Raw genomic sequence first — 12976 nt, forward strand, 5'->3', positions numbered from 1 at the left:
CCCCACCCCCTGCAATAAGAACATCAGCTTTGGGTGGGAGAGGGGTGGAGGGTCATCAGTTTCATTTTGGACAAATTGCATTAGAAATGAGTTTGAGGCATCCAAGTGAAGATGGTGAGTAGGCAGTTGAATTTATGAGTCAGAGATAAAAATGTGGCATTTTTGGTATAGAGATGGTAAATGCCGGCTCGATCTTGGATGAGATCACCTAGGAAACAAATGGAGAAAGGAGGATTGGAACTGGAGGTTGACAAGCCACCTTCAGCCAGCAAACCTGCTTTATTTGGCCTGTGCAGTGTTTTTAAAATATTTGAACAAGTTGCTGTCGCATGTTTATGGTTTTTTGGCTGCCTAGAATATATTTTCTCTTTTGATAGCAGCGCCCTAATTTTCTTTTAAGAAATTTCATCTCCTTCAATCGCAGATCTTGTGCCTTAGATTAAGTTCCACCCCTGACTCCCAATGAAGTGTGTGACCCAGGGCTGGCCAGTCACTCCCAGAGTAGTTCAGCCATATGGTTGGTCCAAGAATGGCCTTGTAATCCAAGTTGGCCCAATCAGAGAGAACTTGGAAACTGTGGGGGAGCTCCAGGAGGAGAATTCGTCTTGCTTTCTGCTTAAACCTGGCAGAATTTGGTGTGGAGGTCTAACAACTGCTTTGCTACCATAGGGTAGAGCTTATCTAAGAATAGGAACAACAGAGAAGATCTGGAATACAGATAGAGAAACTAGGCCAGTGTCAGCTGCACCTTTAAGGCTTTTCAGTTAAAAGAGTTAGTTAATAAATTCTCCTTTTGGTGTAACCAGGATTTCTTTTATTTGCACCAGAAAGAAATCTTTAACTGATTCAGTTGCCAAGATTTAAAAATCATGACTTTTCATGTAGAACTCAGTACTTCTGGCTAATTGTCATTCCGGTAGATGTTTTATTACAGTCTGTACCTCTCCCTGCTATCATCTTACCCTGATGCCCAGGGTCTGTTGCCAGTTATCCAGCTTGCTCTGCAATGAGTTGAGAAGGAAGTGAAAGTCCACTTTGCTTCACTTCATTGTATTACTTGCTTACCCTCATTGATAGTTGGGCTTTTGATCACTAATGTAGGGTGAAAAGAAAAGGGGGCCTAGGTTCAAGCTTTGGGGAGCTTGAACCCTAAAGAACAGGTAAAGGGGGACAAAGCTTGTGAAGAGAAGGGAATGACAGCATTCGTTGTGAAGGCCAAGGTAAGGAACATTTCAGGGAGAGAGTAATGAACATTGCCAAACACTGTCAAGATGTCAGATAAAATGAATGAAAAATTCTCATTTGAATTAGGCAACAGAGGTCATTATTGGCTTAGACTGGAGCTTTTGCAGGGAGAGTTGGAGACAAGCCAGATGGGAATGGTTTTTGAAAAGTGAATGGCATGTGAAAAAGGAATGTACTCAAGGAGGAGAGTTTTTATTTTTCCTGTGAAGGAAGTAAAGAAATAAGGCATTAGTCTAGAGACACAAGCGGTTGAGGTGGAGTGCTTTAAAAGTACAACGGAAGATGTTGAAGTGTTGATGGGAAGGCTTTGGTTGAAAGGGTGTAGTTGACTGAATAAACAGGAGAGAACGGCGGTAACAGAGCGTGTGCACCTGAGAAGGTAGGACAGGGTGGGATCTACAGCCCAAGTGGAGTGGTTGACCTTGGGTGAGAGGAGGGAACGGGATGCAACAGGAGGGCAGAAGCTGAAGGCTGGGAGAGATGAAGGTTGGTCTCGTATCAGGAAGTTGCTGAGTGATGGGTTCCATTTCTCTGTTAGGAGGCAAGGTCATCTGAGAAAAGGGTGGAGGGGAGTGTTAGAAGGGGTTGCAGTTTGAAAGTGAAATAATAGTTGAGGACAAGGAGAGAGTGGTTCTGCGAGAGAAAGGTGGTAGGGTCACCCAGCATTGCAGACAACTCATTTGCAGTTGGTGTTTGTGCAGAGCGACATCTCCACCTGACACATCTGCCCATGTGCCCTTTCTCCCATGCCCAGGCGCTCAGTTGTGGGCACAGACACAACTACACTGAGTGTCCTCTGAGGCTGGGGTTTGGCGGAAGGGTGAGCAAGGTCGGTTTTGAGCATATGGCAAGGATTTTAGGGAGAGTGTGTTATGGGAACGATGGCATTTGGAAAGGCAGCTGAGTAAGAAGGCTGGTGAAACGGAACTTCTGAGGAGACCCTGATGGTTGATCCCTGTGAAGGGGATTTTAATGAGGGAACTGCAGCCGAGGCTATTTTAGTCAAAGGGTGAGGTGTTTGACTGGGCTGTGGCTGGCTCCTGTGGAGTGGAGGAAAGGGTCGTTGGAGGTGAGGCAGTCGAGCGAATAGCGACTAGGGCGTCCATGGGTTTGGATATTCAGGTCACCCACGCTGACTGCCGGATTAAGGGAGACAGACTTTCGGCCGAGGTTCAGATGAGGTAATTGGGTTTGCTGTTACTTAATGAAAACCTTTGGTTTCAGTGGGAATTCAGCTGGGAGAGTATATCTAATGATTTGGGGCCCACCTCTCTGTAGGTAGTATGTCCTGCGAGTGATACTTTATCAGGAAAAATGTGTCTTTTAACACTTTGTGTTTCTACAGAAAACATAAACCATTTAAAGCTCTTGAGTTCCTATCTTCTTTAGTTGCTGGAATGATTTGGTCTCCTTTGCCTTACATGGTCATGTTGCTTCTGAAAGTGACTTATGGTGCAATCAAAATCTTCAGGAGTAGGCCACGTTCAGCTGAGTCCCCTGTGGCTCCCACTGTGGTGAGCTTTGAAGGGAGGGTAAGTAGGGAGCTATGTTGGAGACATCTGTTGTCGTTGGTAATGTGTGTCGTGCTTTGGCAGTAACTAGAGCTGAGCAAGCCCACCAGTCTGTAGTTTATAAGCAGTAATCTGAGAGCCCAAAAAATACTTCTCTGAATGGTAAGGCATCAGAGCCAGCATTCCTCAGACTTAAGAGGGAAAAAGAGTTTGAAAGGCTCACCAACAGAAAGGAAGGAAGGAAGGAAGGAAGGAAGGAAGGAAGGAAGGAAGGAAGGAAGGAAGGAAGGAAGGAAGGGAGACAAAAACAGCACTTGGGTTTTATAATAAGATGCTAAATCGGATAATCTCAAAACATCCCGAAGGTTGTGATAAAAATCTTCATCAAGTAATCAAGATGCACAAGTCTATAATCTCTTAAAAAAAAAAAAAAAGAATTCAAGCATGCAGGCTTTCAGATACAGCATCTATTCATTATGGATTCTGAAAACATTAGGTAAACGACAAAGCACGGGGCTAGTGTCCATGTTTTCAGGCTGAGGATGGTGAGGAAAGATAGTGGAAGAAGTCCCTCCGTGCTCAGAATATCAGCCACAGAATGAAATGTTTTGCAGCCTAGAGGGCTCTGATGCCAACCAGCCACTCACTCTGCTCCCTGCAGGTCTCTCCGTGTTCTTCCCCGAGGACCTGTTTATTCACCCCTCCTCTGCCCCATCCCAATGCCTCTCTTCCCCTTTCTCTACATCTCATCCATTTTTCCCTGCCCAATGAGACCAAAACAAAGTCCAGCATGATGCTAGGTCTTTCCTGGCTCTGCCTCCTTTGTTTGTATAATTTGGTAAGTTAGCTCTACGATGGGTTTATAGATTGTTAAGGTTGTAAGAGACCTTGGATTCTTTTTTCCCTCAAACAGTTCCCAAGGCAAGAATCACTTTACCCAACACAAGGCTTATAGTGTGCAAGTTCCTTTAATCCCTGGAGGATTCAAGAGTTCAGACTTGGGTTCTCTCATCTGGGCCTTTAAGGATGGCTTCATTTTTCTCCAGGAAAGAGAACACAGAGTTGCTGATAAGCATGGCATGTCCTTGACATCTGCTGTTTTATACTATTTTACCCAAGCAATAGTTTTGGCCCTGCCTTGATCATTTTTTCTTGCTCTCAAAATAACTAAACCACCTGCTTTGTTCTTAGCATTTTTTTTTGAAAGCCATAGTTCATTCTACAGATGAGCCTTCTTGTAGCTTATAAATTTCTCCTATGCTTTTGCGTACGTCTTTAGGAGGTATCACAAAGCAGGTAAAATGGGAGAAGACCTGTAAGTTCACCAAGCATTGCTTCTCAAGCTTGACAGAGCAGAAGAGGGCTGGGTTAAATTGTAGCCAATGAGCCCTTGGCCTCCTTAAGATTCTTTAGGAAGTCTCCGTTGAATTTGCAAACTGCTAAGAACGGTGTAGTAGGCCAGTAATGGTAGCTATTCTTATGGGGCCTAAGCAGCGGGTCAGAAAGATCTCACACTCAAGAAGTTTATAAATTAAGAACTTACCTTCTGCATGAATTGAACTTCAGCATTTTCATTATCATGGTTGTTCCCTACACTTAGACCAGCCAAAGAATAAAACGGGGACCTTAGACTCCTAGAGCATTACAGCTGGCAGGAAATAGGGCTCAGCATCCAAAACGTTATATAGAGGGAAGCCGAGGCTTAGAGACATTTGGTGACTGTCCCTAAACCACACTGTTTATGTTGGCAGATTGGGGATTGGGACCAGGGTGCAGCTCTCTGGGCTCTGGAACTGGGATTTCCCCCCACACGAAGGTGTGTGACTCCAAAAAGTCACTCTTGAGGGAGGAGTGTGGAAAGACAGGAAGAAAGGGACAGTGTCCAGAGGGTGTCCTAATGCTGGGTATTAATGTCACAGAAGAGCATAAAATAAAGAGGTTTGACCCCCTGATATTTTATCACATTTCTCCTCTCTGATATTTGGCTTCTGTATCTGGTCCTTTTTAAATTAAATTCTGGGTCATTACTTTGAAAAATCAGGAGGGTTTGGGGTGGGAGGTGCTAGGGATAATTATAGCCACCCTTAATATTAAAGGTCACTGCTTTGAGAACGCATCTGGCAAAGAGAGAGAAGAGCCTGGGCTCAGACAGGCCCTTGGGTCTTGTGGGAAGTCTGTGGTTCCAGTGCATTGCTGCCTGGGCCTGGGGTAGGCACTCACTAAGTAGCTGCGTAAGGCTGAGCTGCCTGCCATTGAGAAGCCACTGGCAGTGGCCGAGGTCTGAGATGGATCGAGAATTTCTGGGAGTCCCATTTGTGTACACTGCAAGAAGGATGGGAAAATAAAGAGGTAATAGCACCCTGACGATAGAACACAAGAGCATACATACAAAGATTGGGTTAACAATGGGTTTTCTGAGATTCCTGAGATGGGCACAGTGTATAATTGTGCTGTACATCACAGGGAAGTCCTGTATTGCCTTCCTCGGGGAGAAGGCTGTTTAGTGACCCACAACCAAAAGCATTTGGACGGAGGGCAAATTCAGAGAGGGATGACTGAGCAGACTGAACAAGCCCTGAATTAGAACTCTAGGTGGCAAGCTGAGGTTCAAAGCCAGGCACTTCAGCTTTCCATTTGGAGATCTCAACCACTGTGCTACCTGCCCCTACCGAGCTGATCTCAGCCCTGGGAGAAACAACCAGGAAGTCTTCCTATTCTCTGGTGTCCCCCATAGAGCCCGGTGAGTCGGTGAGTCAGTGAGTCGTTGGGATGCATTACGGCCCAGGGCCACCCTTAGTCAAATGACCATGATATTTAGATTCTCATGGAATCCCAATCTTTGAATACCTTTGCATTCTTTTCTTATACCATCAACTTTTTATCTTGGTAGCTAAGAATCAACTGGTTTTCCCTACCCTTTGGAGACTTTTTAGTTAAACTTGGCTCAACCTAAAGCCTTCTGGTAATTCCACATGTTCCTGTGCCTTCCTTCCTCATTGTCTCCCTCTGCCTCTAAACTTCAGAGTCCTTAAAGAGCTGTCTGTGTCACTCACGTGCATTCCCAACACAGCACTCCTCTCCACCCAGGCTTCCACGGCCCATCTCGTCCCATGAAGGGGGGCTTTACTGGGGACTTGAAGACCCACGGTTCGTTTGACACACCACATCTTTCACCGGCTTTACTGGTTCTCGCCCTACTTCGTGTTCTTTCTCACTCAAACATCAAAGTTCTACCCACATTGGGGCAGCGGTGGGACAGGGACCCCTCACTAGGGACCTAACATCTAGCCAAATAAATACTGGTTATTTTCCAGGAATTCTGGTGAGTAAAAGATTTGTCTCATTACATGCATTTCAGCCCAGGCGCAACTATGCAAAGCCAGAGATACTAGTTTATACCCAACATCTAATTGACTACACCATTGATTATGCCATTACGGGAGTGTTTGTATTCCTAATAAATGTTTTACTGCTTACTCAGCATTACACACTGTACATCTGGACAGTACTCACCTCAAATTTCCTTTATCTCCCTGATCCGCCAAACTCTTTCCTTCATTGTAAGGCTTATAACTTTGTTTTTACCTCTCACACCAATTCCCATGTATTTAGAGCCTGAAGCATGTGTGAATCCCATTCCACCTCTCCTTTCCTGCTCCTCAGACCTGAGAATATATTAAGTTTTTCTGTTAAGTTTTGTGCCTTCCTAGGTTTGTTTTATGATTTCAGCTGTCCTTTTCATGCCCTGTTAGTCAAGTAAGTTCACAACCCAAGAGTTGTACTATCAGGGATCAGTACAAACATGCTTAGCGTGTTCTTTAGAGTAAAAATTGTGTTTGGCATGCAAGTATTCTTTCTTTTTTTAAGTTTATTTATTTTTGAGACAGAGCACAAGAGGGGAAGGAGCAGAGAGAAAGAGAGAGAGAGAGAGGGAAGGAGGGAGACACAGAATCCAAAGCAGGCTCCAGGCTCTGAACTGCCCCTACATAGCCTGACGTGGGGCTCGAACTCACGAACCGTGAGATCACGACCTGAGCAGATGTTAGACACTTAACCGACTGAGCCACCTAGGAGCCCCTGATGCACAAGTATTCTTAAGACTTGTGTTCCTTTCTCTAGAATGATGTGAATTTCTCTCAGTCTTTATTACTGGCACGGATTGTCTCAATGTCTTTTTCCCCAAAACAGCCATTAGAGATTTGGTGTCATTGGAAACTAGATCCCCGCACAAATTTTGGAAGGATCAGGAAGTCACTCTTCTTAATTCTGAGGATTGCCTAGGACCTCAGATACAGATTCTTTCCAGTTTCTAGGAGTTAGAACTTCGCTACCATTCATGATTGGCACAAACTAAAAGTTAGTAACCTAATTCCATCTTTGTTTTTGTGTTTTGTTTTTTGTTTTTCCCTAGAGATAAAGTTAATTTCTGTTCTGGAGAAGATAGAAGAGATTTCGTACAGATCACAGTATTCACTGATGAGGCTAAAGAATTAGAAGTTTGTGACATCTTTTTTTCTTGGTGAAACAAGGGGGAAGAGCAGAACAAAAGTATATTAGGTACTAATAACAATAGTTGGTAGCATTTGTGGAGCATGTATGTGATACAGGTACCATGCAAACCATTTTCCATTTTTCATCTTAGTTATTACAACAACTCTGTGACTCTCCACTCTCATCTTTATTTTGCAAGTGAGAACCTTCTCATGCACAGAGAAGCTCAACAGCTTGTCCAAGGTCACACAGCTAATAAATGGCAGATCAGCGATTTTTAACCTTGGCAATGCTGTCCGAAGCTCACACTCTTAGCTACAGGGTTGCATTGCCCTACACTGGGTCATTTTGACTTTCCCTCACTTTGAGTACAGCCTCCCACAATTACATATAAAGCACAGGAGAAGTGGCAGTTCAGCTTCTTTTTCCTGTTGTTTGTTTATTTAACAGCAAGGTTAAAAAACAAAAGGCAGCATGTAGTCTAAATCAAGATTGATTAGACCCATGTGGAAAACATAACCACTATCCATGCCAGTTTCCGGCATTTTTCCTTTTTCATGTTCAATTTTTTTTTTAATTTTTTTTTTTTAATGTTTATTTCTGAGACAGAGACAGAGCATGAGTGGGGGAGGGGCAGAGAGAGAGGGAGACACAGAATCAGAAGCAGGCTCCAGGCTCTGAGCTGTCAGCACAGAGCCTGACGTGGGGCTTGAACTCACAAACTGTGAGATCATGACCTGGGCCGACGTCGGTAGCTCAACCAACTGAGCCACCCAGGTGCCCCTCATGTTCAATTTTTAATAGTCACTGGTACACGTATTCTTCCACTTATTTTCCATGTGAAATAGCTGAAGCTAGCAGAGGGTGCTGAATTGTTGCCTATTTCTTGAAGACTCTTTGAGTGGAACTTCTCTAAAAAAAAAAAAAATCCATTTTTGTTTGTGGGACACGTCTTTCTTTGGCTAACATGGTGTTAACAGGTGTAGAATCCTGGCATTAAACTGAACTTTCCTTTTTCTTTCTGAGCTGGCGGAAGGGAACAGGGTCAGGGTGATAGGCAGAGCATCGGGGCAAAACCCCTCATAGGATCCCAGACGTCCCTGTTTGCCTCCACCTTCCTGCCCTTGAGGTTTTAGAAGAAACTTAAGGAGATCTCCTTGAGCTGGGTTTTCCACTTGTGATTTAAAAAAAATAATAATAACAGTTTTCGGGACGCCTGGGTGGCGCAGTTGGTTAAGCGTCCGACTTCAGCCACGTCACGATCTCGCGGTCCGTGAGTTCGAGCACCGCGTCAGGCTCTGGGCTGATGGCTCGGAGCCTGGAGCCTGTTTCCGATTCTGTGTCTCCCTCTCTCTCTGCCCCTCCCCCGTTCATGCTCTGTCTCTCTCTGTCCCAAAAACAAATAAAAAACGTTGAAAAAAAAATTAAAAAAAAATAATAATAATAACAGTTTTCCTTTATTTTGTAGAGGAAAAAATTAAGAATATCTCCCCCTTGGGGTGCCTGGGTGGCTCGGTCGGTTAAGTGTGCAACTTCGGCTCAGGTCATGATGTCACAGTTTGTGACTTCAAGCCCTGCATTGGGCTCCGTGCTGACAGCTTGGAGCCTGGAGCCTGTTTCGGATTCTGTGACTCCCTCTCTCTTCCCTCCGGCCCTCTCCACCGACCCCACCCCCACCCCCGCCCCTGCTCACACCCTATCGCTCTCTCAAAAATAAACAAAGATTTAAAAAAATTAAAAAGAATAAACAAAGATTTAAAAAAATTAAAAAGAATATACCCAAATATAAAAAGGGTATTCTTTTTTTTAATGTTTATTTATTTTTGAGAGAGAGAGAAACAGACAGAGCATGAGCTGGGTTGGAACAGAGAGAGAGAGAGGAAGACATAGAATCTGAAGCAGGCTCCAGGCTCTGAGCTGTCAACACAAAGCCCGACGTAGGGCTTGAACCCACAAACTGTAAGATCATGACCTGAGCTGAAGTCGGACGCTTACCACTGAGCCACTCAGGCACCCCATAAAAATGGTATTCTATATATTGCTTTCATAATTTGATTTGAAAATTCCTCAACTGCTTTCAATATTTTCTTCATTATTATAATATTCTTCCTTTATCCCAGCCACAGAAAGGGTCATAGAAATATAACAAATAAAATACTATTATTTATAAATAGCTATCTGTAGAGCTTTGATTTATGAGTGATGTAAATAAAGTTTCTTGTTTTTCTCCCACATTTAAAATAATATAGTAACTACAGAAACTTTGGACGATTCCAAGAAATAGGAGCAAAGAAAAGCAAACTCCCATAGTCCCTATATCCAGGGGGGAAAAAAAACAAAAAAACAAAAAAAACCTCACTGTTTTCATATAGTTTCTTTTCTTGAAGAGTTCTTATACCTTTTTCTGTGTAAAGTTTTTATTTATATTTCTTAGGAACAGAATATAAACTTCCCTGGTATTTACCTGTGTAAGATAAATTACAGAGCTAACTGATAAATATTGGAAATTCGATAGAACAAGGCACTGTAGTAATAGTAAATCTGTAAAATATCAGTAGTTGAAGTATGGCCAACTCTTAATAAAAATTATCAAAATAACCCTTTGGGTTATGATCATACTGAAAATACAGTTTTGGTTCCTGCTCTGTCAGAAAGATGTCGCTGGTTCAAGAGACAACTGGCTACCCCTACCGTGTCCCAGGTCATCTTACAGATCTTTGGCTGGCACCTCCCTGGATACGTACCCAGTGCTCTGGACTTCTGGGTGCTTGAAAACAGAGCACCCAAGTCCTGCCGTTGGGCATATCACGGAATTGCTGGAGAAGACAAGATGACATTTCTGCGGCTACTTTTATTTTTTTGGTATGGAACATGTAAAACATACACAGAAGTAGAGAGAATATTATAATGGACCCCATGTGCCTTTCTTACAATGTCAACAATGATCAGTCTGTGGTCTTGCTTTGCCTAGACCCCAACCTCCAATTCCAGATCCTGGATTGTTATGAAACAGATCCCTGACATTTTATTATTTCATTTGTAAGTATTTCTGTACACATCTCTTAAAGTAAGGACTGTTTTTTTTTTCTTTCAATACTATCATCATACTTGAAGAACTTCTCTGATATAATTGAATATGGAATATCTAGTCAGTGTTCACATTCATCTGTTTTCCTTATTTTTCTTTTCAGTTTGTATAAGGATCCAAATAAGGTCCATACATTCTGTTGGTTGACATGCCTCTTCAGTTCCTTTTAATCTATAGGCTCACCTTCCACTGTCTTTCCTTCCAATTTATTTTTTGCCAAACGAGAGCATTTACTCTGCAAAGTTTCCCGTAGTCTGGATTTTGCCGATTACATCCTATGGAGTTAAATGTTAAAAGTCTCTCTTTAACATATTCCTCTAGATACTCTATTTCTTGCGAACTGGTAGGTGCACCTGGAGGCTGAATCGAATTCTGTTTCCATATCTTTTCAATAATACTATAATAAGTGTGTTATGTACTCCCATCAGGAGGCGCTTAAATTAACATCAGTTCCCTGTGTGTGTGTGTGCGTGTGTGTGTGTGTGTGTATGTGTGATATGTTGATATGTTCACAGTCAAGGGTGATCATTTCCACCTAAATCCATCAATTCATTATGGGTTTCAAAGTCTTATTTCAATCATTTCTTCATTTGCCACCTAGGATACTTCTATAATGAGAAACTCCTGCTGATCAGCTGTTTGGTTATCCTGAGGTACAGTTGGCTCCATTAGCCAACTAATGAGTAGTATTCTCCAAAGGTAACCATTGAGAGAGACAGAGACACAGAGAAGGGAAGAGGAAAGAGAAGTGTGTGATTCATTGATAATTCATGAATTCAGGAGCACCAGGGTGGCTCAGTCAGTTGAGCATCTGACTCTTGGTTTCAGCTGAGGTCATGACCTCATGGCTCGTGGGGTCAAGCCCTAGTCTGGCTCCATGCTGATGGCATGGAGCCTGCTTGAGATTTTCTCTCTCCCTCTCTCTCTCTGCCCCTCCCCCGCTCATGCTTTCTCCCCCCACCAAAATAAATAAACTTAATTTAAAACATGAAAATAATTCATGAGTTCAAAAATATTAGTGTTTCAATCCATTCCAGTTCTTACTGATACTAAAATCGTCTCACTTTTGACTAGTGGGAGCCCCTCTATGTTGGCTCCTGATTTTTTTTTTATGTGATTCACCTGCTTTGACAGCTTTCCTGCTTTTTACATGTTAAGGTATTCTAGGCTAGTGATTCTCAAAGTGTGATCTGAGGCTGCCTGGGGGTTCCTGAGACCCTATAAAGGGGTCCGTGAAGCCAAAACAATTTTCATAATAAGACTAAGATATTATTTACCTCTTTTACTCTCATTTTCTCACATGTGTATACTGGAGTTTTCTAGAGACCACTGGTTGACTATGGAAATCTGTGTGTATATTTTTGTGTTTTCTAGAATTTTCTAAGATAAGCTCTTTGGAGTCTTCAATAATTTTTTAAAATATAAAGGGGTCCTAGGATCAGAAAACTTAAGAACTATTGTTCTAGGATCCTCTTTACATTTCTTACCACGTTCACAGACTCACTGGTGCCCTTATAAATTAGCTTCCTTTTTATTTTTCAGCTTTATTTTTATGTGTGAGTGATCTGCCCCAAGTAGCAAAACCAGACTTTGAATGTAGATGTTTATGCAGTATTTCCGTCCATAAAATAGAATCACTGCTGTCCAAAAATTTATGATTAATTAATGCTTAGAAGCTGTAAACACTGCATGCTATGCTAGACGTGTACATTTTAGGGGCCACCAAGTAAAATTAGCTGTTCTTTTTCTCAAGTGGAATGGCCCTCCAAAAGGGAAAAACAGATGTTGAGACAGGATGAGTGGTTGCTATAGCTCCATGGTATAATGAGAAACAATGCATTGAATAGTTGTTTTTCTGGTCACAGTAGGGAGATTCAAGATGCAGCAGTAACACATTAGAGTGTTAACTTTTGAAGATTTCAGCCATCCAGAGAAAAGCCTACTTGGCATGTGGAATTCAGTAGTTCATGCGTTTCCCACTTATTTCTGAACCCAAGATCCAAATGACTGCTTGACCATGTAGCTCAGAAATACTTTTTCATCTTGCAGTTAATTGAACCAAATCCTGCAAGAAAGCATCCTGCAGTTTTCAAAGCTGAATAATAGTGCCTTAAGCCTGGAATTCTCATTTTCCCCTCACTGAATAGTATACATATATCTAAAAGATGGTTACTTAAAACCACTGGATTTCATGGTTCTCGGTCCTCAGGGGGATCTTTATTTTGTTTCACTCTGTTGAGCTGAACTTGGTAACTTGTCCTTTGTTCACCATTGCCAACAACTGTAGCTTCTCTTCAGTACTGAACATTATAACTCACTTCCCAGGCACATGGAAGAGTTTCCACCAGAAGAAAAAGACGTGTGCTTTCAAACCAAATGGGCTTGGCTTTCTGAAATTAGCAGCCTTACGTAATGGACTTGAGTATTTACAAATGTAAGAAACACCTGACAACCTCAGGTGCTATCTGGAAAAGTGTCATCATATAGGAAGCTTGGATCAGAGCCCACATCACCACTCAGGTGCTTCATAATTACTTTGTGGTTCAGTGTGGGAGTGAGGCAAAGAATATGTCAAGGGTTTCAGAGCTCTTAGTAAAAGATAGATATCTTTGTCAGAGTAGATATTAAATACTAAATAAGT

General features: G+C 42.5%; 1 protein-coding gene across 2 annotated transcripts in view; it reads left to right on the top strand.

The window, feature by feature from the left end:
- The window catches only part of STXBP6 (syntaxin binding protein 6), a 252422-nt gene that overhangs the window by 24829 nt on the left and 214617 nt on the right, over positions 1-12976 (top strand). The window lies entirely within an intron of this gene.

Source organism: Puma concolor, chromosome B3 (assembly GCF_028749965.1).
Source record: "Puma concolor isolate L17-30 chromosome B3, mPumCon1.1.hap2, whole genome shotgun sequence".
Classification (NCBI taxonomy): Eukaryota; Metazoa; Chordata; class Mammalia; order Carnivora; family Felidae; genus Puma; species Puma concolor.